Below are 20006 nucleotides of genomic sequence, written 5' to 3' on the forward strand. Positions count from 1 at the left end.
ACCGAATTCAGACGCCTTACCCATTAGGCCACGCAGCCGCAGATGCTGCTGAGCTTCTTTTTATGGGGAGAATTGTGAGCAGATTCAAGGAAACTGCTCGCAAAAAGAAGCGGATTGAGGAAAAGTTAAACATTTTAACTGAATGAACAGGACTTCTGCGAGCTGGGTTTGCACCAGCGCAGGGAATCGCAATGCAACTTAAACCATAACATCGGCGGCTCGTTGGTCTAGGGGTATGATTCTCGCTTAGGGAATTTCCATGGCTTAAATTGCGAGAGGTCCCGGGTTCAAATCCCGGACGAGCCCCGCCACATTTAGTTGAATTCAACACCTCGGTCATGAAAACTGAAATCGTTCTCCTTTAAAAAAAACGGAATGATCTGGGACTGTGAGCTCTGCCATTTCAAACAGAAACAGAATGATCCGGGACTGTGAGCACTCTCTTTTTAAACAGACCCAGAGTGATTAACAACTGACCACGACCCATTCCATTACAAACAGGCCTGATTTCCAATGCTTATGAAATCGATGGCAACATATATCGGACTGTTTCTATAACAGGCGGCCGATTACGATGCCCGCTTTTCTGTTGGGTGACAAATTGAAAGTTTACTCCATTGTAATTTTCCCTTTATCTCCGTCATTTCTCTCCAGCCAAATGAACTGAGTCTAGGTGTCAGCCGTGGCTCAGCGGCAGCAAAGTCAAGCACCACTCCAGAGACTTGAGCAGATAATCCAGGCAGACACTCCAGTGCAGTAATGACGTAGTGCTGCACTGTTGGTGCCTCCGTCTTTCTAGTAAGACCTTAAACCGGGCCCTCGGATCCCATGAGAGTATGCCGAAAAGAACGAGGATGTCTCGCCCATTAGTTATATCTCAACCAAAGACACTAAAGCAGAAAATCTCGTCATTAAGGTTGATAAATATTTCTGAAATTACATTGCCTCCTAAAGGAGAAATTTATGTTTCTGCTCCCTAATCATTTGGCTCTGGTCCCGCTACTCTTTAATTCGGTGACAATCTCAGCAGAAGAAAGGAGGAGTTCGACAATCTCCGAATCGCGATCACTGCTCCAACTTCATTCAAGAAGTTGAAGAATTGCAGTGGTCTCTCTTAATTTTAACAAGATATGAGTAATGCATGGGGCACAGACCAGGAGCACCAGAGCGCCTCTGACGAAATTGCATTTGAGAGCTTATTTTAGACAAGATTCAGTTAAATGCTCGGAAAGTGTACCAGTATCAAACGTAATAACGACGAGGATGGGAGCTGCACCCTCGCGTACAGATCGGCAATAGATTAACTGTCTATCGCCTTAACCTTTCGGCCACCTCGACTCAACCATATACTGCTCTCAGCCATTTCATTTCCTGCTTTTTGCATCTAAGCAGAAATACCCTGAAAGAAAGTCCACTTCACCGCTTATCCTGCCCGTGCACCCAGATCAACAATGTTGAAAATGTACAATCAGCTTAATGTAAGCAAAAGTCCTTCCACTGCTTCAGTTGAGGGAATGTCAAAAATGTTCGGTTTGAAGCCAGATTCGGAACAGAAAAAGTGTCGCCCAGTTAATTAAACGACTGCGGCAGGACTCGAACCTGCAATCTTCTGATGACTGAATAACTCATAACCGAAGTCAGACGCCTTATCCATTAGGCCACGCAGCCGCTGATACTGCTGCTTGTCTTTTTATGGGGAGAATTGTGAGCAGATTCAAGGAAACTGCTCGCAAAAAGAAGCGGATTGAGGAAAAGTTAAACATTTTAACCGAATGAACAGGACTTCTGCGAGCTGGATTTGCACCAGCGCAGGGAATCACAATGCAACTTGAAGCAGAGCATCGGTGGTTCGTTGGTCTAGGGGTATGACTCTCGCTTAGGGAATTTCCGTGGCTTAAAATGCGAGATGTCCCGGGTTCAAATCCCGGACTGAGCCCCGCCGCATTTAGTTAAACTCAACACCTCGGTCATGAAAGCTGAAACCGTTCTACTTTAAAAAATACGGAATTAATCGGGACTGTGAGCTCTGCCATTTTAAACAGAAACAGAATGATCCGGGAATGTGAGCACTCCCGGTTTAAATAGACCCAGAGTGGTTAACAACTGACCACGACCCATTCCATTATAGACAGGCCTGATTTTCAATGCTTATGAAATCGATGGCAACATATATCGGACTGTTTCTATAACAGGCGGCCGATTACGATGCCCGCTTTTCTATTGGGTGACAAATTGAAAGTTTACTCCATTGTAATTTTTCCCTTTATCTCCGTCATTTCTCTCCAGCCAAATGAACTGAGTCTAGGTGTCAGCCGTGGCTCAGCGGCAGCAAAGTCAAGCACCACTCCAGAGACTTGAGCAGATAATCCAGGCAGACACCCCAGTGCAGTAATGAGGTAGTGCTGCACTGTTGGTGCCTCCGTCTTTCTAGTAAGACGTTAAACCGGGTCCTCCGATCCCATGAGAGTATGCCGAAAAGAACGAGGATGTCTCGCCCCTTATTTATATCTCAACCAAAGACACTAAAACAGAAAATCTCGTCATTAAGGTTGATAAATATTTTTGAAATTACATTGCCTCCTAAAGGAGAAATTTATGTTTCTGCTCCCTAATCATTTGCCTCTGGTCCCGCTACTCTTTCATTCGGTGACAATGTCAGCAGAAGAAAGGAGGAGTTCGACAATCTCCGAATCGCGATCACTGCTCCAACTTCATTCAAGAAGTTGAAGAATTGCAGTGGTCTCTTTTAATTTTAACAAGATATGAGTAATGCATGGGGCACAGACCAGGAGCACCAGGGCGATTCTGACGAAATTGCATTTGAAAGCTTATTTTAGGCAAGATTCAGTTAAATGCTCGGAAATTGTACCAGTATCAAACGTAATAATGACGAGAATGGGAGCTGAACCCTCGCGTACAGATCGGCAATAGATTAACAGCCTTAACCTTTCGGCCACCTCGACTCAACCATATACTGCTCTCAGCCATTCCATTTCCTGCTTTTTGCATCTAAGCAGAAATACCCTGAAAGAAAGTCCACTTCACCGCTTATCCTGCCCGTGCACCCAGATCTACAATGTTGAAAATGTACAATCAGCTTAATGTAAGCAAAAGGCCTTTCACTGCTTCAGTTGAGGGACTGTCAAAAATTGTCGGTTTGAAGCCAGATTCGGAACAGAAGAAGTGTCGCCCAGTTAATTAAACGACCGCAGCAGGACTCGAACCTGTAATCTTCTGATAACTGAAAAACTCGCTAACCGAATTCAGACGCCTTACCCATTAGGCCACGCAGCCGCAGATGCTGCTGAGCTTCTTTTTATGGGGAGAATTGTGAGCAGATTCAAGGAAACTGCTCGCAAAAAGAAGCGGATTGAGGAAAAGTTAAACATTTTAACTGAATGAACAGGACTTCTGCGAGCTGGGTTTGCACCAGCGCAGGGAATCGCAATGCAACTTAAACCATAACATCGGCGGCTCGTTGGTCTAGGGGTATGATTCTCGCTTAGGGAATTTCCATGGCTTAAATTGCGAGAGGTCCCGGGTTCAAATCCCGGACGAACCCCGCCACATTTAGTTGAATTCAACACCTCGGTCATGAAAATTGAAATCGTTCTCCTTTAAAAAAAACGGAATGATCCGGGACTGTGAGCTCTGCCATTTCAAACAGAAACAGAATGATCCGGGACTGTGAGCACTCTCTTTTTAAACAGACCCAGAGTGATTAACAACTGACCACGACCCATTCCATTATAGACAGTCCTGATTTTCAATGCTTATGAAATCGATGGCAACATAAATCGGACTGTTTCTATAACAGGCGGCCGATTACGATGCCCGCTTTTCTGTTGGGTGACAAATTGAAAGTTTACTCCATTGTAATTTTCCCTTTATCTCCGTCATTTCTCTCCAGCCAAATGAACTGAGTCTAGGTGTCAGCCGTGGCTCAGCGGCAGCAAAGTCAAGCACCACTCCAGAGACTTGAGCAGATAATCCAGGCTGACACTCCAGTGCAGTAATGAGGTAGTGCTGCACTGTTGGTGCCTCCGTCTTTCTAGTAAGACGTTAAACCGGGCCCTCGGATCCCATGAGAGTATGCCGAAAAGAACGAGGATGTCTCGCCCATTATTTATATCTCAACCAAAGACACTAAAGCAGAAAATCTCGTCATTAAGGTTGATAAATATTTTTGAAATTACATTGCCTCCTAAAGGAGAAATTTATGTTTCTGCTCCCTAATCATTTGGCTCTGGTCCCGCTACTCTTTAATTCGGTGACAATCTCAGCAGAAGAAAGGAGGAGTTCGACAATCTCCGAATCGCGATCACTGCTCCAACTTCATTCAAGAAGTTGAAGAATTGCAGTGGTCTCTTTTAATTTTAACAAGATATGAGTAATGCATGGGGCACAGACCAGGAGCACCAGAGCGCCTCTGACGAAATTGCATTTGAAAGCTTATTTTAGACAAGATTCAGTTAAATGCTCGGAAAGTGTACCAGTATCAAACGTAATAACGACGAGGATGGGAGCTGCACCCTCGCGTACAGATCGGCAATAGATTAACTGTCTATCGCCTTAACCTTTCGGCCACCTCGACTCAACCATATACTGCTCTCAGCCATTTCATTTCCTGCTTTTTGCATCCAAGCAGAAATACCCTGAAAGAAAGTCCACTTCACCGCTTATCCTGCCCGTGCACCCAGATCAACAATGTTGAAAATGTACAATCAGCTTAATGTAAGCAAAAGGCCTTCCACTGCTTCAGTTGAGGGACTGTCAAAAATGGTCGGTTTGAAGCCAGATTCGGAACAGAAAAAGTGTCGCCCAGTTAATTAAACGACTGCGGCAGGACTCGAACCTGCAATCTTCTGATGACTGAATAACTCATAACCGAAGTCAGACGCCTTATCCATTAGGCCACGCAGCCGCTGATACTGCTGGTTGTCTTTTTATGGGGAGAATTGTGAGCAGATTCAAGGAAACTGCTCGCAAAAAGAAGCGGATTGAGGAAAAGTTAAACATTTTAACCGAATGAACAGGACTTCTGCGAGCTGGGTTTGCACCAGCGCAGGGAATCACAATGCAACTTGAAGCAGAGCATCGGTGGTTCGTTGGTCTAGGGGTATGACTCTCGCTTAGGGAATTTCCGTGGCTTAAAATGCGAGACGTCCCGGGTTCAAATCCCGGACTGAGCCCCGCCGCATTTAGTTAAACTCAACACCTCGGTCATGAAAGCTGAAACCGTTCTACTTTAAAAAATACGGAATTAATCGGGACTGTGAGCTCTGCCATTTTAAACAGAAACAGAATGATCCGGGAATGTGAGCACTCCCGGTTTAAATAGACCCAGAGTGGTTAACAACTGACCACGACCCATTCCATTATAGACAGGCCTGATTTTCAATGCTTATGAAATCGATGGCAACATATATCGGACTGTTTCTATAACAGGCGGCCGATTACGATGCCCGCTTTTCTGTTGGGTGACAAATTGAAAGTTTACTCCATTGTAATTTTTCCCTTTATCTCCGTCATTTCTCTCCAGCCAAATGAACTGAGTCTAGGTGTCAGCCGTGGCTCAGCGGCAGCAAAGTCAAGCACCACTCCAGAGACTTGAGCAGATAATCCAGGCAGACACCCCAGTGCAGTAATGAGGTAGTGCTGCACTGTTGGTGCCTCCGTCTTTCTAGTAAGACGTTAAACCGGGTCCTCCGATCCCATGAGAGTATGCCGAAAAGAACGAGGATGTCTCGCCCCTTATTTATATCTCAACCAAAGACACTAAAACAGAAAATCTCGTCATTAAGGTTGATAAATATTTTTGAAATTACATTGCCTCCTAAAGGAGAAATTTATGTTTCTGCTCCCTAATCATTTGCCTCTGGTCCCGCTACTCTTTCATTCGGTGACAATGTCAGCAGAAGAAAGGAGGAGTTCGACAATCTCCGAATCGCGATCACTGCTCCAACTTCATTCAAGAAGTTGAAGAATTGCAGTGGTCTCTTTTAATTTTAACAAGATATGAGTAATGCATGGGGCACAGACCAGGGGCACCAGAGCGCCTCTGACGAAATTGCATTTGAAAGCTTATTTTAGACAAGATTCAGTTAAATGCTCGGAAAGTGTACCAGTATCAAACGTAATAACGACGAGGATGGGAGCTGAACCCTCGCGTACAGATCGGCAATAGATTAACTGTCTACCGCCTTAACCTTTCGGCCACCTCGACTCAACCATATACTGCTCTCAGCCATTTCATTTCCTGCTTTTTGCATCTAAGCAGAAATACCCTGAAAGAAAGTCCACTTCACCGCTTATCCTGCCCGTGCACCCAGATCAACAATGTTGAAAATGTACAATCAGCTTAATGTAAGCAAAAGGCCTTCCACTGCTTCAGTTGAGGGATTGTCAAAAATGGTCGGTTTGAAGCCAGATTCGGAACAGAAAAAGTGTCGCCCAGTTAATTAAACGACTGCGGCAGGACTCGAACCTGCAATCTTCTGATGACTGAATAACTCATAACCGAAGTCAGACGCCTTATCCATTAGGCCACGCAGCCGCTGATACTGCTGGTTGTCTTTTTATGGGGAGAATTGTGAGCAGATTCAAGGAAACTGCTCGCAAAAAGAAGCGGATTGAGGAAAAGTTAAACATTTTAACTGAATGAACAGGACTTCTGCGAGCTGGGTTTGCACCAGCGCAGGGAATCACAATGCAACTTGAAGCAGAGCATCGGTGGTTCGTTGGTCTAGGGGTATGACTCTCGCTTAGGGATATTTCTGTGGCTTAAAATGCGAGACGTCCCGGGTTCAAATCCCGGACTGAGCCCCGCCGCATTTAGTTAAACTCAACACCTCGGTCATGAAAGCTGAAACCGTTCTACTTTAAAAAATACGGAATTAATCGGGACTGTGAGCTCTGCCATTTTAAACAGAAACAGAATGATCCGGGAATGTGAGCACTCCCGGTTTAAATAGACCCAGAGTGATTAACAACTGACCACGACCCATTCCATTATAGACAGGCCTGATTTTCAATGCTTAAGAAATCGATGGCAACATAAATCGGACTGTTTCTATAACAGGCGGCCGATTACGATGCCCGCATTTCTGTTGGGTGACAAATTGAAAGTTTACTCCATTGTAATTTTTCCCTTTATCTCCGTCATTTCTCTCCAGCCAAATGAACTGAGTCTAGGTGTCAGCCGTGGCTCAGCGGCAGCAAAGTCAAGCACCACTCCAGAGACTTGAGCACATAATCCAGGCAGACACTCCAGTGCAGTAATGAGGTAGTGCTGCACTGTTGGTGCCTTCATCTTTCGAGTAAGATGTGAAACCGGGCCCTGCGATCCCATGAGAGTATGCCGAAAAGAACGAGGATGTCTCGCCCATTATTTATGTCTCAACAAAAGACACTAAAACGGAAAATCTCGTCATTAAGGTTGATAAATATTTTTGAAATTACATTGCCTCCTAAAGGAGAAATTTATGTTTCTGCTCCCTAATCATTTTGGTCTGGTCCCGCTACTCTTTCATTCGGTGACAATCTCAGCAGAAGAAAGGAGGAGTTCGACAATCACCGAATCGCGATCACTGCTCCAACTTCATTCAAGAAGTTGAAGAATTGCTGTGGTCTCTTTTAATTTTAACAAGATATGAGTAATGCATGGGGCACAGACCAGGAGCACCAGAGCGATTCTGACGAAATTGCATTTGAAAGCTTATTTTAGGCAGGATTCAGTTAAATGCTCGGAAATTGTACCAGTATCAAACGTAATAATGACGAGGATGGGAGCTGAACCCTCGCGTACAGATCGGCAATAGATGAAAAGTCTATCGCCTTAACCTTTCGGCCACCTCGACTCAACCATATCCTGCTCTCAGCCATTCCATTTCCTGCTTTTTGCATCTAAGCAGAAATACCCTGAAAGAAAGTCCACTTCACCGCTTATCCTGCCCGTGCACCCAGATCAACAATGTTGAAAATGTACAATCAGCTTAATGTAAGCAAAAGGCCTTCCACTGCTTCAGTTGAGGGACTGTCAAAAATGGTCGGTTTGAAGCCAGATTCGGAACAGAAAAAGTGTTGCCCAGTTAATTAAACGACTGCGGCAGGACTCGAATCTGCAATCTTCTGATAACTGAATAACTCATAACCGAAGTCAGACGCCTTACCCATTAGGCCACGCAGCCGCTGATACTGCTGAGTTTCTTTTTATGGGGAGAATTGTGAGCAGATTGAAGGAAACTGCTCGCAAAAAGAAGCGGATTGAGGAAAAGTTAAACATTTTAACTGAATGAACAGGACTTCTGCGAGCTGGGGTTGCACCAGCGCAGGGAATCGCAATGCAAATCGAAACAAAACATCGGCGGCTCGTTGGTTTAGGGGTATGATTCTCGCTAAGGGAATTTCCGTGGCTTAAAGTGCGAGAGGTCTCGCGTTCAAAGCCCTGACGAACCCTGCCGCATTTAGTTAAACTCAACACCTCGGTCATGAAAGCTGAAATCGCTCCACTTTAAAAAAAACGGAATGACACGGGACTGTGAGCTCTGCCATTTTAAACAGTCACAGAATGATCCGGGACTGTGAGCACTCCCGTTTTAAACAGACCCAGATTGATGAACAACTGACCACGACCCATTCCATTTTAGACAGGCCTGATTTTCAATGCTTATGAAATCGATGGCAACATAAATCGGACTGTTTCTATAACAGGCGGCCAATTACGATGACCGCTTTTCTGTTGGATGACAAATTGAAGGTTTACTCCATTATAATTTTTCCCTTTATCTCCGTCATTTCTCGCCAGTCAAATGAAATGAGTGTAGGTGTCAGCCGTGGCTCAGCGGCAGCAAAGTCAAGCACCACTCCAGAGACTTGAGCAGATAATCCAGGCAGACACCCCAGTGCAGTAATGAGGTAGTGCTGCACTGTTGGTGCCTCCGTCTTTCTAGTAAGACGTTAAACCGGGCCCTCCGATCCCATGAGAGTATGCCGAAAAGAACGAGGATGTCTCGCCCATTATTTATATCGCAACCAAAGACACCAAAACAGAAAATCTCGTCATTAAGGTTGATAAATATTTTTGAAATTACATTGTCCCCTAAAGGAGAAATTTGTGTTTCTGCTCCCTTATCATTTGCCTCTGTTCCCGCTACTCTTTCATTCGGTGACAATCTCAGCAGAAGAAAGGAGGAGTTTGACAATCTCCGAATCGCGATCACTGCTCCACCTTCATTCAAGAAGTTGAAGAATTCAGTGGTCTCTTTTAATTTTAACAGCATATGAGTAATGCAAGCGGCACAGACCAGGAGCATCAGAGCGGTTCTGACGATGTTGCATTTGAAAGCTTATTTTAAGCAAGATTCAGTTAAATGCTCGGAAAGTGTACCAGTATCAGACGTAATAACGATGAGGATGGGATCCGAACCCTCGTGTACAGAGCACAACTAAATTAACAGTCCATCGCCTTAATTTCTCGGCCACCTCCTCTCAACCATTCACTGCTCTCAGTCATTCCATTTCCTGCTTTTTGCATCTGGGCAGAAATACCCTGAAAGAAAGTCCACTTCACTGCTTATCCTGCCCGTGCACACAGATCTACAATGTTGAAAATGTACAATCAGCTTAATGTAAGCAAAAGTCCTTCCGCTGCTTCAGTTGAGGGACTGTTAGAAATTGTCGGTTTGAAGAGAGATTCAGAACAGAAAAAGTGTCGCCTAGTTAATTAAACGACCGCGACAGAACTCGAACCTGCAATTTTCTGATAACTGTAAAACTCGCAACCGAAGTCAGAAACTTTATCCATTAGGCCACGCGGCCGCTGATGATACTGAACCACTTTTTATGGGGAGAATTGTGAGCAGATTGAAGGAAACTGCTCGCAAAAAGACGTGATTAACAACTGACCACTCATAACTCTTGTGCCAAATCCTATTGCATTTAATACAGACTTTTTTTAAAATTATTCATTGATGGGATGTGGGCGTCGCTGGCTGGTTGGCCTGCATTTAGTGCCTATCCCCAATTGCCCTTGAGAAGATGGTGATGAGCCGCCTTCTTGAACCGGTGCAGTCCATATGGTGTAGGTACTCCCACAATGCTGTTCGGAAGGGAGTTCCAGGATTTTGGCCCAGCGGCAGTGAAGGAACGGCGATACAGGTCCAAGTACGGATGGTGTGTGGCTTGGTGGGGAACTTGTAGGTGGTGATATTCCGATGCGTCTGCTGCCCTTGTCCTTCTAAGTGGTAGAGGTCACAGGTTTGGAAGGTGCTGTTGAAGGAGCTTTGGCGAGTTGCTGCAGCGCATCTTGCAGACGGTACACACTGCAGCCAAAGTGCGCCAGTGGTGGAGGGAGTGAATGTTGAAGGTGGTGGATGGAGTGCCAATCAAGCGGGCTGCCTTATCTTGAATGGTGTCGAGCTTCTTGAGTGTTGTTGGAGCTGCACTCATCCAGGCAAGTGGAGAGTATTCCATCACACTCCTGACTTGTGCCTTGTAGATGGTGGAAAGGCTTTGGGGAGTCAGGAGGTGAGACACTCGCCGCAGAATTCCCAGCCTCTGGCCTGCTCTTGTAGCCACAGTATTTATATGGCTGGTCCAGTTCAGTTTCTGATCAATGGTAACCCCCAGAATGTTGATAGTGGGGGATTCAGCGATGGTAATGCAATTGAATGTCAAGGGGTGATGGTTAGAGTCTCGCTTGTTGGAGATGGTCATTGCGTGGCAGTTGTGTGGTGCGAATGTTACTTGCCACTTGTCAGCCCAAGTCTGAATGTTGTCCAGGTCTTGCTGCATATGGACATGGACTGCGTCATTATCCAACGAGTCTCGAATGTTGCTGAACAGTGTGCAATCATCAGCGAACATCACCACTTCTGACCTTATGATGGAGGGAAGGTCATTGATGAAACAGCTGAAGATGATTGGGCCTAGGACACTGCCCTGAGGAACTCCTGCAGTGATGTCATGTGATTGAGATGAATGTCCCCCAACAACCACAGCCAACTTCCTTTATGCTAGGTATGATTCCAACCAATGGAGAGTTTTCCCCTTGATTCCCATTGACTTCAGTTTTGCTAGGGCTCCTTGATGCCATACTCGATCAAATGCTGCCTTGATGTCAAGGGCAGTGACTCTCACGTCACCTCTTGAGTTCAGCTCTTTTGTCCATGTTTGGACCAAGGCTGTAATGAGGTCAGGAGCTGAGTGGCCCTGGAGGAGCCCAAACTGGGTGTCAGTTAGTAGGTTATTGCTGAGTAAGAGCCGCTTGATGGCACTGTCAAGGACACCTTCCATCACTTTGCTGATGATTGAGAGTAGACTGATGGGACGGTAATTGGCTGGGTCGGATATGTACTGCTTTTTGTAGACAGCACATACTTGGGCAATTTTCCACATTGCCGGGTAGATACCAGTGTTGTAGCTGTACTGGAACAGCTTGGCTAGGGGCGCAGCTTGTTCTGGAGCACAAGTCTTTAGTACTATTGCCGTAATGTTGTCAGGGCCCATAGCCTTTGCAGTATCCAGTGTCTTCAGCCGTTTCTTGACATCACGTGGAGTGAATTGAATGGGCTGAAGACTGGCATCTGTGATGCTGGGGACCTCAGTAGGAGGCCGAGATGAATCATCCACTCGGCACTTCTGGCTGAAGATAGTTGCAAATGCTTCAGCCTTGTCTTTGCACTCACGTGCTGGGCTCCACCATCATTGAGGATGGGGTATGTTTGGAGCCTCCTCCTCCTGTTAACTGTTTAATTGTCCACCACCACTCACGACTGGATGTGGCAGTACTGCAGAGCTATGATTTGATCCGATGGTTGTGAGATCGCTTAGCTCTGCCATCTCCTTTACTGCAGCTATCTGTTCCTCCAAGGCAGCCACTTTAACTTTCTGCTGGTTGTCTACCTCGGTCGCCCATCTGATCAGTTCATCAAAGGTCTGCATGGTGACCAAACCAGTTTTCAGTATGGCCTGATGGGCACCACACAGCCCTTCCTTGTACATTTAAAAACATGCCAAATTGTCTTGTTGTGGTGCTATTATACCTGAGTGGGCTACAAAACTAGTCCACTTCCGTTCTCCATAGTCATGGGCGGACTCCCCTTTCCCCTGACTAATTCCCATGACTTGTCCCTAGTTTACTGGTACAAATCCTAAAACGTGCGTAACTGCGGTCCTAAATGCTATATAATCCATATCTCGTTGCTGCTTTGTAGGGGCTACATTTTGATACCATGTTCCGTCCCTATATTGTTGAGGTAATTGACCCCACATATCTTCACTCATTTTTGCCCTCACTACTCCATCAGCATCCCGGTTTTTGAAGTTCTGACCTATTCTCATTTCTCTTAGTTTCTGTCAGAATATGGCATTACTCTGTCGGGGCTTTAGTTCCGGCAGTATTTGAAGCAACTTTAATTTATCTCCTGGGGAGAAAGGTACGTAAGTGTTTTTTATCTGAACTGGTACTGCTGGGATGGTAATGGTACCTGTGGATGCCCCTACCGGTATAGGCACCGCCGGGGTGCCCGGAATAAATTCCACCTTAATCGGTGCCGCTTTTATGTCATCATATGGGGGCGGGATATCCCCATCATTATAGTCGAGGTCATGTTCAGCCCCTTTTTCGCTTAGCACCTCCCAGTCTATCCTGTCCTTGAATACTCTTTTCACCTCTGATGGCGCTACAGGATCTGTTGCCATTACTGGTACTTCGGTACAATTTTCGCGCCCATTTTTGGTCCAAATTCGAGCATGGCTACTCAACTCATAATATGCGCGAGCCACTAAATTGATGGCCTTTTCTTCATTTAATTTTGTTTCTTTAGCTTACCATTCTCTTTGTTTGGCTGGTGGGTCATTCGGTTGCCAATGGTTATTAACAATTTTGTCAATTAATCTTTTATTTTTGTCCGCTAAATAGCGTGTCAGAGACCCCACTGGTCCCCACTCGAGTTTTTCACTTTCCATGGTTAATTGTTGTCAGCAGTACGTCCCGTACTTTACTCTCGCAGAGTGAGACAGTACTTGAAACTACAGTTGTCAGAGGTACCATCTTTGCTTTACTCTCGCAGAGTGAGATGTTACTTGCAAACGCAGTTCTCAGAGGTACCTCCCTTATTTACTCTCACAGAGTGAGTCCATCCTGGCAACAATTTTGTTCGGGTAATTTGTTGTCAGGTGTATTCTGAGTACTACTTGCAACTGCAGTTGTCAGAGGTATGCTTTAACTTTCTGCATTGCTTGCAACTCGAGTTGTCAGAGTTATGCTTTCGGCTTTTTCTCCAAAGTTAACGCACTACTTGCAACACATACCACGCCTACACTTCCGCGCATTTCACCTGCACCCCAAGACCGCTTGACATATCGATTCAAATATTTTATTTCTTTGATTCAAAAGGGGGCGGTGAACATGAGACGGTGTTGCCTTGCCCTAACTGTATGTGGCTTTTTAAAGTACTCACGTTTTTGGCTCAGCTTCACTCGCCCATGCTTCCCGTCCATGAGGATCCTGTTCATGATGCCAATAGATGTGGAGCATTTTAAACAAACACTTGACACAAGGTTTTCGGATCGATAATCAAGTCTTCTTTATTACACTGGTGGGGAGACAATCTGCTCTGTCTTAGCCAGACTTCACCAAATTGGTACAGCAAACACTACATTTTTATACATTAAAACACATATGTCCTGCTCGCTCAGAATTCATTCCTGCCACCTGATTGGACCTTGGCCGTATGCATTTTCACTGATTGTTTGCCTATGCTGCATAACATTAAAGTACCACTTTTATTATCGTAAACCTTTATGTCCGTTATCCCCCACGCTGTTGTTGCACCTATGATCTTTGCTTATGCCAGATAGGGTCTCATCAACATTGTACTTCTGACTCATTGTCCTCCTTTCCTGCCTCTCTAGGCCTCTTTACTTCCAACTCATTGTTTTACTTTCCTGCCAGAACAGAACTTACATACTCTAGGCCTCTTATGGTTTCCACATCTGACTATTTGCAATTGTCTGTAAGTGATACAGTATGCAGTTCTAACACTACCGCTTAGGTTATCTCAACTGCCAGTTCAGCAATTTAGAAAAAGCTTACTACTGCAATGACTTGTTAGATTATTTTCTTTATTACACCATTCAGTGAAACTGCCAGCGATGTCACTTTAACTTTTTCCCCACTGCAGAAGGAACCATTTATTTAATATCAACATTTATAAACGGGCCATGCTGGGACATCCTGGCAGTATCTGTGGGGAGAGGAAGGCAGAGTTAAGGTTTCAGCTCGATGACCATCTGTTCCTACAAATAAACATCACGCATATGTTAGTAGTTTTTAAACAGTAAAAAAGAGAACTTGCACTGCTATAGCACCTTTCACGACCGTCGGACGTCCCAGTTGCTCACCAATGCTCAGTTTGAGTCCCGACAGGACCACTAGGTTCCAGACCACATTACAGCCTTGATTCTAACATGGACAAAGGAGCTGAATTCTAAAGGCGAGGTGAGAGTGATTGCTCTTAGCAGCAAAACAGCATTAGACCAAGTGTTGCATCAAGGAGCCCGAGTAAAATTGAAGTCAATGGAACTTGTGGGTGGACACAGGGGAAAGTCGACTGTTGGAGACATACCTAGCATAAAGGAAGATGCTTGTGGATGTTGGAGGCGTATCATGTCAACACCGGGACATCACTGCAGGAGTTAATCTTCACCTGCTTCATCAATGACCTTCCTTCTATCATAAGGTCAGACCTGGGGATGTTCAGCGATGATTGCACAATGTTCAGTTCCATTCTCGTCTTATCAGATAATGAAGCAATCCTGGCCTGCATGCAGCAAGACTTGCACAACATTCAGGCTTGGGCTAATATGTTGTAAGTAACTAGCGCGCTACACAAGTGCCAAATCTTCTTCCACCGCACCTCCCAAAACCGCGACCTGTACCTCCTAGAAGGACAAGAGCAGTTAGTGCATGGGAACACCTCCAGCTGCAAGTTCCCGTCCAAGGAATGCAACATCCTGACTTGGAAATATATCACCGTTCCTTCATTGTCGCTGGGTCAAAATCCGGGATCTCCATCCCTAAAAGCAACGTGGGTACCTTCACCTCACGGACTGCAGTGTTTCAAAAAGGCGCTCATCACCACCTTTTCAAGGGCAATTAGGGATGTGCAATAAATTCTGATGTTGCCAGCGACACCCACATCCCATCAATGGTGATTTTTTTAAAATTGCTTTACAGAAAATGAAGTACCTTTTGAAGCGTAGTCACTGCTTATAATATAGGAAAACACGGCAGCCGATTTCTGCACAGCAAGATCCCACTGTGATGTTGGCTGTCGGACACAGCTATGCCCAGGACACCTAGGAGAACTCAGTACCTCTTAGACTCAAAGAACCTTAGAAATTTACAGCACAGAAGGAGGGTGATAGGCTCTGGCTGAAAGACCGACCCAGCCTAATCCCACTTTCCAGCTATTGGTCCGTAGCCTTGCAGTTTACGGCACATCAAGTGAATATCCAAGTACTTTTCAAATATGACGTGGGTTCCTGCTCTACCACCATTTCAGGTAGAGAGTTACAGACCCCCACCACCCTTTGGCTGAAAAAAGTTCTCCCCAACTTCCCTCTAATTCTTCTACCAATTACTTTAAATCTATTCCTCCTTGTTATTAACCTCTCTGCTAACTGAAACGGATGCTTCCTATCCATTCTAGCTCGGCCCCTCATTATTTTATACACCTGAATTAAGTCTCACCTCCGCCTCCTCTGTTCCAAAGAAAGCAACTCCAGCCTATCCAATCTTTCCTCAGAGCCAAAATTCTCCAGTCCTGGCAAGACCCAGAGGACAACAGTCGAAATGTAATTGGCAAAATAACCAGAGGGGAGATGAGGAGTTTTTCTTTTTTACATTACGAGTTATTATAATCTGTAATGCTCTGCCTGAAATGGTGGTGGATGCAGCTTCAATAGTAAGTTTCAAAAGGGAATTGGATAAATACTTGAATTGGAAAATTGTGCAGGGGTATGGCGAAAGAGCTGGGAATAATTAGATTGCTCTTTCAAGAGCACGACGGGGCAAATGGCCTCATTCTGTGATGTATGATTCTCTGATTCTCTGAAAGGTTTTATTAAAGGATTCATCTAAATGAGGCGATTATTTGCCGGCTCCACTATCTCATTTTATTGCTGTATACAAGTATCTGTTCTGTTTTCCCTCAACCTCAACTCAAGCTCTGAGTACTGCGCGGTGGTCAAGTGGTAAGGCGTCCGTCTCATAAACCAAATATCACCCCCAACTGTGCCTGGGAGGGTTTTATCATATTTAATTTGACATTTTTAAGGTTTCTCCTTTTTTTATCTCTATCAAAACCATTCTTAATTTTGAACATATCTATCAACAATCTTCTTGACATTCACTGCTCTAAGGAGAAAAATCCCAACTTCTCCAGTCTGTTCGCATAAATGAGGTCCCCCATCCCTGGTACCATTCCAGTAAATCTATTCTAGACTCTCTACAAGGCCTTGAGTTCTTTCCTAAAGTGTGGTGCCTAGAATTGAACGCAATACTCCAGCTGAGGCTTCACCAGTGCTTTATACATGTTTAGCATAATTTCCTTGCTTTTATGCTCTATTCATCTATTAATAAAAGAAAGGAACCCTAATCATTTCTAACATCCTTCTCACCTTGTCCTCCCACCTTCAAAGGTTTGTGTGCACACACCCAATGTCTCCCTGTTCCTGCACCTTCTTTATAATTGTACCATTTAGAGCTGGTTAATAAATTGCAGGGGAGAGCATTGTGAGCAATTTAGGGGCCAGTGATCTCCAGAGGGAGCCGATAAAAGGAAATAATCGGCCCCATTAAATTAGTACCATTTAGTTTACATTGCCTCTCCTCATTCTTCCGACCAAAATATATCCCTTTGCACTTCCCTACGTTAACTTTCATCTGCCATGTGTCTGCCCATTTCACCAGTCTCTTTCTGTTCATACTCCCTCTTTGTAGCTCTTACTATCTGCTCTTACTATCTGTGCTTTGTATCTTTCCCATTCGCCAGGATCTGTGCTATGTTTAGCTTTTTTGTACGCTTTTTATTTTATTTTACCGCTGTCTGTCTCTTACCTCTTTAGTCGTCCATGCCTGTTTTTTTGTCCAATAGAGTTCTTGCCCCTCAGCGGTATAAACTGATTCTGTACCATGTTAAATTTATTTTGAACACCTCCCACTGATCTTCTGTCATTTTACCTATTAACAGATTTGCCCAGTTTAATGTGGACAGTCTCTGCCTCATCCCGTTGAAGTCGGCCCCACCCAAATCTAGAATCTTAGTAGTTGTTTCGCGTTTCTTCCTTTCAAACACTACGTTGAACTCGATCATGTTATGATCACTATTAAATAAATGTTCATGCACCTTTAGTCTGTTGAATAAATTTGACTCATTACTCATTACTAAATCAAATATGGCCTGCCCGCCTGATTTTTCGAAGGCATATTGTTGTAGAAAACTATTCCGGATGCACTCAATAAATTAATTAACTATCTGACAGGTGCTAGTCTGCTTATCGCTATCTATAGGAAAATTTAAATCCTCCATTAAAACCACTCTGCTTTTCCTACACGCTTGTCTAATTTCTGCATTTATAAAATCTAACATTTCACAGCTGCGACCAGAGGGCCTCTACCCAACTTCCACTACAGTCTTCAATCTTTTCCTAGCTCTTAATTCTACCCATAAAGTCTCCATAGCCTGCTTATCTCTCATTATATCCTCTCTTACCATTGTAGTGATTTCATGCTTAATCACGAAGACTACGACTCCCCCTGTACCATTTCCCTATCTTTCCTGTTGACTTCCAGCAGAACTTCCACCACTCTGTATTACCGCCAACTTGATATGAAGGCTACAATTCCATGAACCTTTCATTTTATGTTGTACCTGTCCAGTAGTTTGAAGTAATTACTCTACGTGGAGTTTTAATATTTTCTGCTCCTCCAGAGTTGCTAACTCCTCACCTTTTTGAATATACTCTGATTTGTATTACTCAGGTCTAAAGTGGATGATCTCACAGTTCTCCACGTTGAACTCCATCGGCCACAGTTTTGCCCACTCACTTAATCTATCAATGTTCCTTTGGAACTTTCTGCTCCCACCTACACTACTTACTGTGCCACCTAACTTAATGCCATCAGCAAACTTGGTTATAGGATGGACCTCATCGAAATGTGAAAGAGGGCTGGGAATGGGAATAGATCTGCGGGCTGAGCAGACAGGACATTGGAATTCAGAATGTATAAAGTGCAGTCTCCAATGCTCCACTTATCTAAATCAGACTGAAAGTAATTTGTAATACATCATCGATCCATATTGGTCGCTGTAACCTGAGGTTGTAGCTCGGTGTTTCAGTTTGGAAAGGGTTGGGTCTCTGTGGCACAATCGGTTCACAAGGTCAGCTGTCAGCTCAAATAATTGATGGTTCCATTAACGATCGAGTAATTTTTATCTTATTGTCTCACAGTTTCAGTTTTCAACGAATGAACACAAATGTGATGCAAACATTGCCAGCTGGGCCCGGTTGATATTCCCAACATTTACCCTGCGGTCGGATAGCAAGCACATCAATAATATATAGAAGCCTGAGACTGGCTTCATGGAAATCTGAATTCATCTTAGCAGACTAGGCCCCGAAAGGACGGATGGGAGGCCGCACTGGTTGCAGGAGAGCTGGTTCGCTGTGACATGGATGTTTCCGCAGTGAGCCACACCAGGCTCTCTCCGTGTTTCTACAATGAATGTCACACCGTTTATTTTGGAAAAGCAAAATGATATTCACGTTCTCACTGGCTTCAGTTGATTTGTGAGAGATCATTATAAGATCCTGCAGGGCTGCCTCGGTTAATAATAACTGTTTTAAGCTGAATTTGAGACACGGCAGCAAATCTATCATTTTGTTGCTGTTTTCCAGAGCCCAGAATGAGTGAGGCCGCGGAAAGCAGCTCTCTTCAATAACCCACTGCTGGCAAATAGCAGCGAATGTGGCCTCAGACAGCGCATTACAGCCCATCTCTGGGGAACAAGGTCCCACTGAAGCAGAGTTGTGCAGAGCTTTACATCTCACGCCTATAGGTGACGCCATGGAGGTCGATAACATAGAATCATAGAATGATAGAATATTACAGCACAGTAGGGGGCATTCGGCCCATCGAGCCTTTGAAATAGTGAACCAATTAATCCCACTCCCCTGCGGGTTCCCCATAGCCCAGCATATTTTATACTTCCAAGTGTTTATCCAATTACCTTTTAAATGTTAGTATTGAATCTGCTTCCACTACCCCTTCAGGCAGTGCATTACAGATCATAAAAATTCACTGTATTAATGTTTCCTCCTGTCACTTCTGTTTCAGTTCCAAATACCGTAAATCTGTGAATTCAGGTAACCCACCCTCTGGTCACTGGAAACAGATTGTTCTTCTTAACTCTCCCCAAATCCTTCAAGTTTTTAATCACCTCCCTCAAATCTCCCCTTAAGCTTCTCTGCTCTAACGAGAACAACCCAGCTTCTCTAGTCTCTGCACGTAACTGAAGACTTTGAGCACTGCTACCATTCTAGTAAATCTCCACTGCACACTCTCTGAGGGCTTGACATCCTTCCTCACTGTGGAGCCCAGAATTGGTCACAATACTCCAGCTTGGGCCTAATTAGGGTTTTATGAAGTTTGAACATAAATTCCTTGCTTTTTTGCTCTATTCCCCGATTTATAAAGTCAAGGACCGTGAATGCCCTCCTTACAGCCTTCTCAGCTTGTTCTACCACCTCCAAATACTTGTGACCGTACACCCCCAGGTCGCTCTGTTCCTGCACCCACTTTAAACGTAGCATGTGGTTTATTTTCACTCTCCTGATACTTCCTACCAAAATTACTTCGTCAAATTTCATCTGCCATGACCATTTCGCCGGTCTGTCTTTGTCCTCCTGAAATCTGCCAATAACATTCTTGTGGTGGT

General features: G+C 44.6%; 5 non-coding genes across 5 annotated transcripts; 2 read left to right on the forward strand and 3 right to left on the reverse strand.

Annotated features, from left to right (window-relative positions):
- The first annotated feature begins 216 nt into the window (after positions 1-216).
- On the forward strand, positions 217-306 carry trnap-agg (transfer RNA proline (anticodon AGG)). The gene is given in 2 exon segments: positions 217-252; positions 271-306. It is a non-coding gene; the product is annotated as a tRNA-Pro (tRNA).
- Positions 307-1578: 1272 nt separating this feature from the next.
- On the reverse strand, positions 1579-1668 carry trnar-ucg (transfer RNA arginine (anticodon UCG)). Its single transcript is given in 2 exon segments — positions 1579-1614; positions 1632-1668. It is a non-coding gene; the product is annotated as a tRNA-Arg (tRNA).
- Positions 1669-3472: 1804 nt separating this feature from the next.
- trnap-agg (transfer RNA proline (anticodon AGG)) lies at positions 3473-3562 on the forward strand. Its single transcript is given in 2 exon segments — positions 3473-3508; positions 3527-3562. It is a non-coding gene; the product is annotated as a tRNA-Pro (tRNA).
- A 1272-nt stretch (positions 3563-4834) lies between these two features.
- trnar-ucg (transfer RNA arginine (anticodon UCG)) lies at positions 4835-4924 on the reverse strand. The gene is given in 2 exon segments: positions 4835-4870; positions 4888-4924. It is a non-coding gene; the product is annotated as a tRNA-Arg (tRNA).
- A 1542-nt stretch (positions 4925-6466) lies between these two features.
- Positions 6467-6556, reverse strand: trnar-ucg (transfer RNA arginine (anticodon UCG)). The gene is given in 2 exon segments: positions 6467-6502; positions 6520-6556. It is a non-coding gene; the product is annotated as a tRNA-Arg (tRNA).
- Positions 6557-20006: the final 13450 nt, after the last annotated feature.

This window comes from Somniosus microcephalus, unplaced genomic scaffold, assembly GCF_052327205.1.
Source record: "Somniosus microcephalus isolate GS21.2 unplaced genomic scaffold, FLI_Smic_1.0 unresolved_chr1, whole genome shotgun sequence".
NCBI lineage: Eukaryota > Metazoa > Chordata > Chondrichthyes > Squaliformes > Somniosidae > Somniosus > Somniosus microcephalus.